The sequence below is a fragment of the Leuresthes tenuis genome, unplaced genomic scaffold, assembly GCF_036924035.1.
Source record: "Leuresthes tenuis unplaced genomic scaffold, fLeuTen1.0.hap1 SCAF_6, whole genome shotgun sequence".
Classification (NCBI taxonomy): domain Eukaryota; kingdom Metazoa; phylum Chordata; class Actinopteri; order Atheriniformes; family Atherinopsidae; genus Leuresthes; species Leuresthes tenuis.
The window spans coordinates 29,524,705-29,537,686 of record NW_027325360.1 but is presented as its reverse complement, the minus strand read 5'-3'; the positions used below and the strand labels follow the sequence as shown (position 1 = coordinate 29,537,686).

The 12,982-nt window shown below is 41.9% G+C and overlaps 3 non-coding genes across 3 annotated transcripts; 1 reads left to right on the top strand and 2 right to left on the bottom strand.

The window, feature by feature from the left end:
- Positions 1-2,472: 2,472 nt before the first annotated feature.
- On the top strand, positions 2,473-2,586 carry LOC140310618 (U5 spliceosomal RNA). The gene has a single exon (XR_011916671.1). It is a non-coding gene; the product is annotated as a U5 spliceosomal RNA (small nuclear RNA).
- Positions 2,587-5,830: 3,244 nt separating this feature from the next.
- Positions 5,831-6,014, bottom strand: LOC140310396 (U2 spliceosomal RNA). The gene has a single exon (XR_011916471.1). It is a non-coding gene; the product is annotated as a U2 spliceosomal RNA (small nuclear RNA).
- Positions 6,015-6,322: 308 nt separating this feature from the next.
- LOC140310541 (U5 spliceosomal RNA) lies at positions 6,323-6,436 on the bottom strand. The gene has a single exon (XR_011916599.1). It is a non-coding gene; the product is annotated as a U5 spliceosomal RNA (small nuclear RNA).
- Positions 6,437-12,982: the final 6,546 nt, after the last annotated feature.

The window sequence follows — 12,982 nt, the reverse complement described above, 5'->3', positions numbered from 1 at the left end:
CAACCACTTCCATCCGAAGACCTCCGCCCCCACTTTTGTTGATATTTAGTCGGTCATTCGCACCTTACCCGCTTTTGGCAAACTATGGCCTTCTTGCAGCCAAACACCTCTGATCTCGCTTTTGATGATGTAAGGATGGGCATTCAGACCTTGCTTCACCTGCTTTTCACCAAATATAGTCGGACATTCACACCTTCTTGCAGCCAAACGCTTCCGCTTTTAGTGTTCTATGAGGCATTCACATATTTTTTTTCACCGTATTTTATAGATTATGGTTGGAAATTCTCACCCACTCTCATCCGAAGACCTCTCCTCCCGCTTTTGTTAATATATAGTCGGGCATTCGAACCTTTTCTTACCCGCTTTTTACAAATTATGGTCGAACATTCACTCCTACTTGCAGCTGAATACTTCCGCTCCACCTTTTAGGTATGTATGGTTGGCATTTGCACCTCTTTTTATACTGATTGCTGAAGATTAAGTTGTTCTTTCTCAAACTACAAATTTTTTTTAATTGTTGAAACTTGATTTGAAGTGGATAAATAAGGAGGACAAACAGTTTTAAGTCAGGCTGATAGAAGGAATTAATTTTATAGCAAAATCTGTATTTCGTCATATGTCGAGAGATGCTTATTGCTGAAGAAGTTCTTTCTCATTCTACAAAGTACAACGTTGTTTATCGTTGAAACTTGATTAGACATGAATAAATATGAAGGACAAAGCAGTCTTAACTTGGTTTGAGTTAATGAATTCGTTTTTTAGGAGAATCCGAATTCGTGCATAACTCATAAAATAGAGCTTATTTTCGGATTCCTGAAGAATGAGTCTGGTTCTTTCTCATAATACAAAGTTTGTTGTTTATTGTTGAAACTTAATCAGAAGTGAAGAAATAAATGAATGCCTATCAACAAATGTGGGATCTAAACTCTAGTGCTTCCTCTAAAATAATTTCCTTTCTCAATTTAGAAATGTGTGTGTGTAAGTCACAACACCCGTGACACCAAAACGGCTTTCTTTTCTCTACACTCTGCACTATGAGCACACACACCAAATCAGAAAGGCTTTTTTCTCTCTTTTCTACATTATGGACCGTGGGGACACAAAACCGCTCTCTCTTTTTTTTTTTGATTGTGTGCCAGGGCGTTGTCTCACGTATTAGATTATGCTTAAGATACGAATGGGTTTATCAGTCACATCAGAATCCATACATACTGATCCTCCCGTAATAAAATGGTCGGATCTTATCAAACACACTTTGTTTCTTGTGACAATCAAGTCAGCGAAACAGCGTATACACGTCAAGACACTGAATCAAGTTTGCCACAAGAACTCATAAGTTTGGCAGTATTGCTCTGCCGTCAGCAATCATACACCCATCTTATTTTCGTGAGACATGTGCAAGCAGCTGTTCATCTACTGTTCTATCACTATGAATTAGTGATCTATTATCAATAAGGATACTTCTACAACTACTATCAAAGTATGTCCAGACTTCTTATGTTGTCAGTTGCTATATATGAATAAGTGGGTAGCTACTGACAAGCATTAAGCATGTCACACAGCCCAAACATATAACATTTCAGGACACACCACACAGTTAACAACCACAGTGAAGCGTGTCAAAGCCCAAACATGTAACATTCAACAGGACACTTACACAACACATTCAAATCAAACAGTCAGACAACATACAAGAACATATACCCCAGCCGGCATTGCTCCCTGCCTATTTTCGTACAGCACACTATGTGTGCGCACACCTTTAGTCACAAACTCTTCAACTTATACTCTTTTACCGAAGCTGCTACAGCTCGATTGGCCGAATACCCTTTGATCCTATTTCGGTGAATTTGACATCTGCCTTACATATAACAGATTAGCGGTTTAGCAGTTTTAATTTAGTTTGAGTGAAGGAATTCATTTTATAGCAAAATCCGAAATCGTGAAGAACTCATGAAAGTAAGCTTATTCTCGGATTCCTGAAACTTTAGATTTGCTCTTTCTTTTACTGCAAAGTACAACGTTGTTTTTTTTGTTTAAATCTTTCTAGACATGGTAAATATTAAGGACAAAGCAGTTTTCACATGGTTTGAGTGAAGGAATTCATTTTATAGATAAAATTCCAAGAGTCTGCTGAGAAAAGAGAGTGAATGCGAAGTAGACTTTAACACGGCTATGGGAGTGAGCCGAGTGTGGGCTAACCGGGAGAATTGCTTGAAAGAAACGCGACACCGAATGAGCGATCAGAACAAAGCCTCAATACGGGATTCTCGTGGTGTTTTTGTTGCTGCCTTGTCTTTTGCACAGAGTAAAAGACAAGGCAGCCATCAAATAGGGCCCGATTGTTCCTAGTTGGTCAGCCGAGGAGCAAGGGGGGGGGGGGAGCAAGCGTCTCAACCAAGCAAAGCTCACCATGGGGAAGGTGGCTATGCCAACTAGCCTGATGCCCTTCTCCCGCAGTGACGGATAATCGTACTCTGGTTTCTCTTCATAACGTACAAGTCTTTCGCCTTTTACTAAAGATTTCTGTGGAGAGCAGCACTAATGAGTTGTTTCTATTTTTGGCAGGCTTTACCTTTGCGGGTGAAGCCCTTTCTGTCTGTGCAAAAGAAATCTTCTTACTGTGCAGAGTGACTTCTCTGAGTAGAGTCGCCTTACTTGTTGCGACTGTGCCGATGTTCGAAGCTGGAGTGCAAAGTTGTTGCTTGAATGGTGCTTGCTGGAGCGTGCGGGAGTGCAAAGTTATACCATTTAAAAGGGCTGAAGAGTGCTCAGTGCAGCGGGTGGGCGACACTCTGGCCACCTTGAAAACCGAGGTTACATCCACTACCAGGGGCAGCCCAAGTTCTGCCGCAAGTGTGGTGAGCATGGGCACCTGGTTGAGGCTTGTACCAAGGTGTTATGTGGGAAGAGCAGAGAAATTGGGCAAACTTTTGGAGAGTGTCCAAATGGCAGGAAATGTAATCTCTGTGGAGAATTAAATCACCTCTTCAGAGATTGCCCTAAATCTTTTGCCAACAAATTAAAGACGGTAAAGCCACAGTCAAGCCAACAAAGAGAAGGACCAAAGGTGGCAGTTGGTGAACAAAGTGAAGAGGTTGACCCAATAAATTCAAACTTCCCGCCAAAAGCTTGGATTGGAAGTGAGGAGCAAAAAGGGGAGGGGTCTGTAGAGGCCTCACCACTCAGTGTTGAAGTCTGTGAGAATTCACAGGCAGAGGGTGGAGCTACGCTAAATGAGGAGGAAGAGCAGACAGGTGAGTCTAGTGAAGATACTCACCTCCCCGAAGGTCAACAGCCGAAGAGGACGGCATCTGAGTCTCTGATTCCCCAGTGGTATCAGAGAAGAGGGGAAGGGTTAGGTCCCTTTCAGACAGTTCTTCAGTGGAAGAACCTAGAGTCTTCCCCTTCGACTCACCAAATGAGGTCTCCTTTTTAACTTCAGCTCTGCAATCAACCCCCAGGGACTCAAAGTTAAATGCAACATTGCGTCAGAGGCCAACACCGAGAGTCCGAAAAGGAAATATAGATCACCCTACTCACTTTTCACCTAAAGAAATGAAGGAAGAGCTAGTTTCCCAAGAAATAACCTGTGTGTAATTTGTTTTGATAACTTAGAAAAACGAAAATGACATACCTACTTTCCTTTATGCTTTTAATGGTTCTCACCTTCTCAACACTAAATGTGAGAAGTGTGAAATCAAAGACAAGAGCCCAGAGTATTTTATCCTTCTTAGACTCCATAAAATCAGATGTGTTTTTAATACAAGAATGTGGACTACCTTTTTTAAAAAACCATAGACAATGGGAGGAAATGTGGCCCCATTTATCGATATGGAGTGGCTCAAATCAAAATAAAAATGATGGTGTGGCCATTCTAATTAAAAATCCGCATGTTCTGGTGAAAGGTAGCACAGTGGTGAGAGACGGACGGGCACTTTTAGCACACTTGAATTTTATGGGGCAAGACTTTAACCTCTTAAATATTTATGGTTTCAATGGAAAAAATGAAAGGTATGACCTTTTAGAAGATATACAGCTTTACATGCTAGGGCAAGTACCTTTAGTTGTAGGAGGGGATTTTAACTGTATCTTGAGCAGGAAAGATAGAAAAAGAGCAGGGGTAGATTTTAAAGTGGATAAGACTTCGATTTTACTTCAGGGCATATGCAGGGATTTTAAGCTTACTGACTGTTTTAGAACCATGCATCCCAGAGAGGAGGGCTTCACCTGGTTTAGTCATGATGGCACCAGAGCCTCTCGCATTGATTATTTCTTTACTAGAGATTGCCCACCCACTGATGTTAGATTAACCCCTGTTTTCTTTTCAGACCACCTTATGCTCTCCTGCACCCTTTCACCCCCTTCTGGTGTGACGGTAGGAAGTGGTCTGTGGAAACTCAACTGTTCCCTGTTGGAGGATGAAATCATAGTCAGTCAGTACAGGGAATGTTATAAAGAGTGGCAGACCCTTCAAGACCTCTACGAAACACATGCACAATGGTGGGAAATGGTGAAGGAAACGACCCAGACTTTTTTTAAACAGCAAGGTAAACGTAAAAAAAGGAAAGAGAATAGATGTATGATGGGACTACATAAACGCTTACAGCGCTACTTTAAACTAAATCAGTGTGGCATAGACTTTAAAGAAGAAATCAAAGATGTCAAAAAGGAAATGTCAGTTTCAGCAGAAATAAAGAGTAAAGGAATTTTTGTAAGAAGCAGGGAGCAGGAAATTGAGGAAGGTGAAAAAGAAAGAAAGTTATAAATAAAAAGGAGTGTATTCAAAATCTAAAAAGAGAAGATGGGTTTTTAACAAAATCCACACAAGAGATGATTGAAACTGTACATACCTTTTATAGTAACATGTACAAAGAGAAACCAGTGCACTTGGAAACATCGGCAGAAATCTTAAAATTCGTTGACAAAACCGTAAAAGAGAATGCACACTTGACACAGAATTTTACTGCTTTAGAGTTAAAAAAATGCCTAACAGGTTTTAAGAGAAGTCGAGCTCCGGGTTTAAACGGGCTTCCTGCAGAATTCTATCTGACCTATTGGGACCTTTTATCATCAGACATTTTAGATGTTTTTAAAGATTTTGAAAAACTCGACCGACTGCCTGACAGTTTTAGAGTGGGAATAGTGACTCTACTTTATAAAAAAAATGATAAGACTGACCTAAAGAATTGGAGGCCCATCACACTTTTAAACTTTGACTGTAAACTTTTTAGCAAGGTTTTAGCGACACGGATGTCCTCTGTTTTAGAGGAGGTAATTCACCCAGACCAAGCTTGTGCCATCTCAGGGAGACAACTCACCGACAGCCTCGTACTGATTCGAGACATCATTGATTACGCTAGAGACAGAAACACCCGGCTTGTCATCTTAAATTTAGACTTTGAAAAAGCATTTGATCGGGTCTCGCATCAATATCTCTTTCAGGTGTTGCAGCCATCGAAAAGGGCCCGATTGTTCCTACTTGGTGAGCTTTGCTTGGTTGAGACGCTTGCCCCCCCCCCCTGCTCCTCGGCTGACCAAGTAGAAACAATCTATTCGATGGCTGCCTTGTCTTTTACTCTGTGCAAAAGACAAGGCAGCCACAAACACCACGGGAACACCGTATTGAGGCTTTGTTCTGACCACTCATTCGGTGTCGCGTTTCTTTCAAGAAATTCTCCCGGTTAGCCCGCACTCGGCTCGCTCCCAGAGCCGTGTTAAAGTCCACTTCGCATTCACTCTCTTTTCTCAGCAGATTAAAAGAAAGTTTCATCTTGGGCTCCCTGAAACTTCCATCCTGCACCGCTGTTTGCTTTTTCACAAGAGCAGAGGAGAGCGCACCGTTCCCAGCGGCACTGCAGTACCGGGTCGAGGCTTGGAGTGAACGGAGCAAGCTTCTTTTTCAACTCCTATTCTTAAAAATCCATTTAATATGTTGTCCTCGTATAGAGGACATATTAAACTGATAAGAACAGATACTACACTTGATCTTAGCCAAAAGGCCGAGAAGCGATAACTGTCCACTGTTTCAGGTCCGAGGGCCCTTGCTGGCACAATGCGCACTTGTAGCAATGTTCTTTTTATGGCCATAGGTGGCCAGAGTGTCACGTTGCACCTCCGCCCACCCGCTGCACTGAGCACTCTTCAGCCCTTTTAAATGGTATAACTTTGCACTCCCGCATGCTCCAGCAAGCACCATTCAAGCAACAACTTTGCACTCCAGCTTCAAACATCGGCACAGTCGCAACAAGTAAGGCGACTCTACTCAGAGAAGTCACTCTGCAAAGTAGCAAGATTTCTTTTGCACAGACAGAAAGGGCTTCACCCGCAAAGGTAAAGCCTGCCAATAATAGAAACAACTCATTAGTGCTGCTCTCCACGGAAGTCTTTAGTAAAAGGCGAAAGACTTGTATGTTATGAAGAGAAACCAGAGTACGATTATCCGTCACTGCGGGAGCAGGGCATCAGGCTAGTTGGTATAGCCACCTTCCCCATGGTGAGCTTTGCTTGGTTGAGACGCTTGCCCCCCCCCCCCCCCCTTGCTCCTCGGCTGACCAAGTAGGAACAATCGGGCCCTATTCGATGGCTGCCTTGTCTTTTACTCTATGCAAAAGACAAGGCAGCAACAAAAACACCACGAGAATCCCGTATTGAGGCTTTGTTCTGACCGCTCATTCGGTGTCGCGTTTCTTTCAAGCAATTCTCCCGGTTAGCCCACACTCGGCTCGCTCCCATAGCCGTGTTAAAGTCTACTTCGCATTCACTCTCTTTTCTCAGCAGACTCTTGGGATTTTATCTATAAAATGAATTCCTTCACTCAAACTATGTGAAAACTGCTTTGCCCTTAATATTTACCATGTCTAGAAAGATTTAAACAAAAAAAACAACGTTGTACTTTGCAGTAAAAGAAAGAGCAAATCTAAAGTTTCAGGAATCCGAGAATAAGCTTACTTTCATGAGTTCTTCACGATTTCGGATTTTGCTATAAAATGAATTCCTTCACTCAAACTAAATTAAAACTGCTAAACCGCTAATCTGTTATATGTAAGGCAGATGTCAAATTCACCGAAATAGGATCAAAGGGTATTCGGCCAATCGAGCTGTAGCAGCTTCGGTAAAAGAGTATAAGTTGAAGAGTTTGTGAATAAAGGTGTGCGCACACATAGTGTGCTGTACGAAAATAGGCAGGGAGCAATGCCGGCTGGGGTATATGTTCTTGTATGTTGTCTGACTGTTTGATTTGAATGTGTTGTGTAAGTGTCCTGTTGAATGTTACATGTTTGGGCTTTGACACGCTTCACTGTGGTTGTTAACTGTGTGGTGTGTCCTGAAATGTTATATGTTTGGGCTGTGTGACATGCTTAATGCTTGTCAGTAGCTACCCACTTATTCATATATAGCAACTGACAACATAAGAAGTCCGGACATACTTTGATAGTAGTTGTAGAAGTATCCTTATTGATAATAGATCACTAATTCATAGTGATAGAACAGTAGATGAACAGGTGCTTGCACATGTCTCACGAAAATAAAATGGGTGTATGATTGCTGACGGCAGAGCAATACTGCCAAACTTATGAGTTCTTGTGGCAAACTTGATTCAGTGTCTTGACGTGTATACGCTGTTTCGCTGACTTGATTGTCACAAGAAACAAAGTGTGTTTGATAAGATCCGACCATTTTATTACGGGAGGATCAGTATGTATGGATTCTGATGTGACTGATAAACCCATTCGTATCTTAAGCATTATCTAATACGTGAGACAACGCCCTGGCACACGATAAAAAAAAAAAAAGAGAGAGAGCGTTTTTGTGTCCCCAGAGTCCATAATGTAGAAAAGAGAGAAAAAAGCCTTTCTGATTTGGTGTGTGTGCTCATAGTGCAGAGTGTAGAGAAAAGAAAGCCGTTTTGGTGTCACGGGTGTTGTGACTTACACACACACATTTCTAAATTGAGAAAGGAAATTATTTTAGAGGAAGCACTAGAGTTTAGATCCCACATTTGTTGATAGGCATTCATTTATTTCTTCACTTCTGATGAAGTTTCAACAATAAACAACAAACTTTGTATTATGAGAAAGAACCAGACTCATTCTTCAGGAATCCGAAAATAAGCTCTATTTTATGAGTTATGCACGAATTCGGATTCTCCTATAAAACGATTTCATTAACTCAAACCAAGTTAAGACTGCTTTGTCCTTCATATTTATTCATGTCTAATCAAGTTTCAACGATAAACAACGTTGTACTTTGTAGAATGAGAAAGAAATTCTTCAGCAATAAGCATCTCTCGACATATGACGAAATACAGATTTTGCTATAAAATGAATTCCTTCTATCAGCCTGACTTAAAACTGTTTGTCCTCCTTATTTATCCACTTCAAATCAAGTTTCAACAATTAAAAAAAATTTGTAGTTTGAGAAAGAACAACTTAATCTTCAGCAATCAGTATAAAAAGAGGTGCAAATGCCAACCATACATACCTAAAAGGTGGAGCGGAAGTATTCAGCTGCAAGTAGGTGTGAATGTTCGACCATAATTTGTAAAAAGCGGGTAAGAAAAGGTTCGAATGCCCGACTATATATTAACAAAAGCGGGAGGAGAGGTCTTCGGATGAGAGTGGGTGAGAATTTCCAACCATAATCTATAAAATACGGTGAAAAAAAACTATGTGAATGCCTCATAGAACACTAAAAGCGGAAGTGTTCGGCTGCAAGAAGGTGTGAATGTCTGACTATATTTGGTGAAAAGCAGGTGAAGCAAGGTCTGAATGCCCAACCTTACATCATCAAAAGCGAGATCAGAGGTGTTTGGCTGCAAGAAGGCCATAGTTTGCCAAAAGCGGGTAAGGTGCGAATGACCGACTAAATATCAACAAAAGTGGGGGCGGAGGTCTTCGGATGCAAGTGGGTGTGAATATCCCACCATACAAGTATGGTGGAGAGGAAGCTGTGAATGGCCGACCATAGTAAAAGGCGGGTGAGAGAAGGTGCGAATGTCAAACCATACATAATCAAAACAGGGAGCGGAGGTGTTCTGCTGTAAGAAGGTGTGAATGTCCAACCATAGTTGGTAAAAAGCGGGTAAGAAAAGGTTAAAATACCCGACTGTACACAATCAATAGCGGGAGCGGAGTTGTTCGGCTACTAAAAAGTGTGAAAGTCCGACCATGGTTTGTAAAAAGCGGGTAAGAAAAGGTGCGAATGCCCGACAATGTATGATCAAAAGAGGGAGTGGAGGTTTTCGGCTGCAAGAAGGTCTGAATGTCCAACCATAATTTGTAAAAACCGGGGAAGAAAAGGCTCGAAAGCCCGACTATACACCATCAAAAATGGGAGCGGAGGTGTTCAGCTGCAAGACGGTCTGAATGTCCATCAATAATTGCTAGAAAACATGAAAGAAAATTTTCGAATATCAAACTGCACATGATCATAAGCGGGAGAGGAGGTGTTCAGCTGCAAGAAGGTGTGAATGTCTACCCATAATTACTGAAAAATGGGTAAGAAAAGGTGCGAATGCCTAACCATACATCATCAAAAGAGGGAGCGGAGGTGTTCCGCTGTAAGACGGTGTGAATGTCCGACCATAGATGGTAAAAAGCGGGTAAGAAAAGGTTAAATTACCCGACTGTACACAATCAAAAGAGGGAGCGGAGTTGTTCAGCTAAGAGAAGGTGTGAAAGTCCGACCTTGGTTTGTAAAAAGCGGGTAAGAAAAGGTTCGTATGCCCGAATATACACCATCAAAAGCGTAAGTGGAGGTGTTCGGCTGCAAGATATTGTGAACGTCCGACCAAAGTTTGTAAAAAGCAGTTAAGAAAAGGTTCGAATATCTAACCAAACATAAGAATGAGTCTTTTCCGCTGTAGAATGCCCGACTATAGACCATCAAATGCGGGAGCGGATGTGTTCGGCTCTGAGTAGGTGTGAATGTCAGACCATAATTGCTGAAGAATGTGTTAAAAAAGGTAAGAATGCTGGACCATACATCATCAAAAGCGGTAGAGGTGGTGTTCGGCTGCAAAAAGGTGTGATTGTTCGACTAAAGTTTGTAAAAAGTGGGTAAGACAAGGTGCGAATGCCTGACAATGTATGATCAAAAGCGGGAGCGGAGGTGTTCAGCTGCAAGAAGGTCTACATGTCCATCAATAATTGCTAGAAAACATGAAAGAAACTTTTCGAAAATCAAACCGCACATGATCATAAGTGGGATAGGAGGTGTTCAGCTGCAAGGTGTGAATGTCCACCCATAATTCCTGAAAAATGGGCAAAAAAAAGGTGTGAATGCCCAACCATACATCATCAAAAGCAGGAGTGGAAGTGTTCGGCTACAAGAATGTGTGAACGTCCAACCAAAATATGTAAAAAGAAGTTAAGAAAAGGTTCGAATATCCAACCAAACATAATCAAAAGCGGGAGCAGAGCTGTTCGACTGCAAGTAGGTGTGAATGTCAGATCATAATTTGCAAAAAGCTGATGAGAAAGGGTGAGAATGCCCGACTATACATCATCAAATGCGGGAGCGGAGTTGTTCGGCTGTGAGTAGGTGTGAATCTCCGACCATAATTGCTGAAAAATGTGTTAGAAAAGGTAAAAATGCCGGTCCATACATCATCAAAATCGGGAGAGGTTGTGTTCGGCTGCAAGTAGGTGTGAATGTCCAGCCATAATTACTCACAAACGGGTAAGAAAAGGTAGTATTGCCAGACCATATATGATCAAAACAGGGAGCGGAGGTGGTTCAGCTGCAAGAAGGTTTGAATGTCAAACTAAAGTTCAAATATATTAACAAAAGCGGGAGGAGAGGTCTTCGGATGAAAGTGGTTGAAAATTTCCAACCATAATGTATAAAATGCGGTGAAAAAAAAGGTGTGATAGAACACTAAAAGGTGGAGCGGAAGTGTTCGGCTGCAAGAAGGTGTGAATGTCCGACTATATTTGGTGAAAAGCAGGTGAAGCAAGGTCTGAATGCCCAACCTTACATCATCAAAAGCAAGATCAGAGTTGTTTGGCTGCAAGAAGGCCATAGTTTGCCAAATGCGGGTAAGGTGCGAATGTCCGACTAAATATCAACAAAATTTGGGGCGGAGGTTTTCGGATGCAAGTGGGTGTGAATATCCCACCATACAAGTATGGTGGAGAGGAAGCTGTGAATAGCCGACCCTAGTTTGGAAAAAGCGGGTAAGAAAAGGTTTAAATGCCCGAACATACACCATCAAAAGAGGGAGCGGAGGTGTTCCGCTGTACGAAGGTGTGAATGTCCGACCATACTTGGTAAAAAGCGGGTAAGAAAAGGTTAAAATTCCCGACTGTACACAATCAATAGCGGGAGCGGATGTGTTCGGCTACAAGAAGGTGTGACAGTCCGACCATGGTTTGTAAAAAGCGGGTAAGAAAAGGTGCGAATGTCCGACAATGTATGACCAAAAGAGAGAGTGGAGGTTTTTGGATACACGAAGGTTTGAATGTCCTACCATAGTTTGTAAATAGCGGGTAAGAAAAGGTTTGAATGCCCGACTATACACCATAAAAAGCGGGAGCGGAGGTGTTCCGCTGTAAGACGGTGTGAATGTCTACCCATAATTACTGAAAAATGGGTAAGAAAAGGTGCGAATGCCTAACCAGACATCATCAAAAGAGGGAGCGGAGGTGTTCCGCTGTAAGACGGTGTGAATGTCCGACCATAGATGGTAAAAAGGGGGTAAGAAAAGGTTAAATTACCCGACTGTACACAATCAAAAGAGGGAGCGGAGTTGTTCAGCTAAGAGAAGGTGTGAAAGTCCGACCTTGGTTTGTAAAAAGCGGGTAAGAAAAGGTTCGTATGCCCGAATATACACCATCAAAAGCGTAAGCGGAGGTGTTCGGCTGCAAGATATTGTGAACGTCCGACCAAAGTTTGTAAAAAGCAGTTAAGAAAAGGTTCGAATATCTAACCAAACATAATCAAAAGCGGGAGCAGAGCTGTTCGACTGGAAGTAGGTGTGAATGTCAGATCATAATTTGCAAAAAGCTGATGAGAAAGGGTGAGAATGCCCGACTATACACCATCAAATGCGGTAGTGGAGTTATTCGGCTGTGAGTAGGTGTGAATCTCCAACCATAATTGCTGAAAAATGTGTTAGAAAAGGTAAAAATGCCGGTCCATACATCATCAAAATCGGGAGAGGTGGTGTTCAGCTGCAAGAAGGTCTAAATGTCCATCAATAATTGCTAGAAAACATGAAAGAAAATTTTCGAAAATCAAACCACACATGATCATAAGTGGGAGAGGAGGTGTTCAGCTGCAAGAAGGTGTGAATGTCCACCCATAATACCTGAAAAATGGGTAAAAAAAAGGTGCGAATGCCCAACCATACATCATCAAAAGCAGGAGTGCATGTGTTCGGCTACAAGAAGGTGTGAACGTCCAACCAAAGTTTGTAAAAAGCAGTTAAGAAAAGGTTCGAATATCCAACCATACATAATCAAAAGCGGGAGCAGAGCTGTTCGACTGGAAGTAGGTGTGAATGTCAGATCATAATTTGCAAAAAGCTGATGAGAAAGGGTGAGAATGCCCGACTATACACCATCAAATGCGGTAGCGGAGTTGTTCGGCTGTGAGTAGGTGTGAATCTCCAACCATAATTGCTGAAAAAAGTGTTAGAAAAGGTAAAAATGCCGGTCCATACATCATCGAAATCGGGAGAGGTGGTGTTCAGCTGCAAGAAGGTCTAAATGTCCATCAATAATTGCTAGAAAACATGAAAGAAAATTTTCGAAAATCAAACCACACATGATCATAAGTGGGAGAGGAGGTGTTCAGCTGCAAGAAGGTGTGAATGTCCACCCATAATACCTGAAAAATGGGTAAAAAAAAGGTGCGAATGCCCAACCATACATCATCAAAAGCAGGAGTGCATGTGTTCGGCTACAAGAAGGTGTGAACGTCCAACCAAAGTTTGTAAAAAGCAGTTAAGAAAAGGTTCGAATATCCAACCATACAT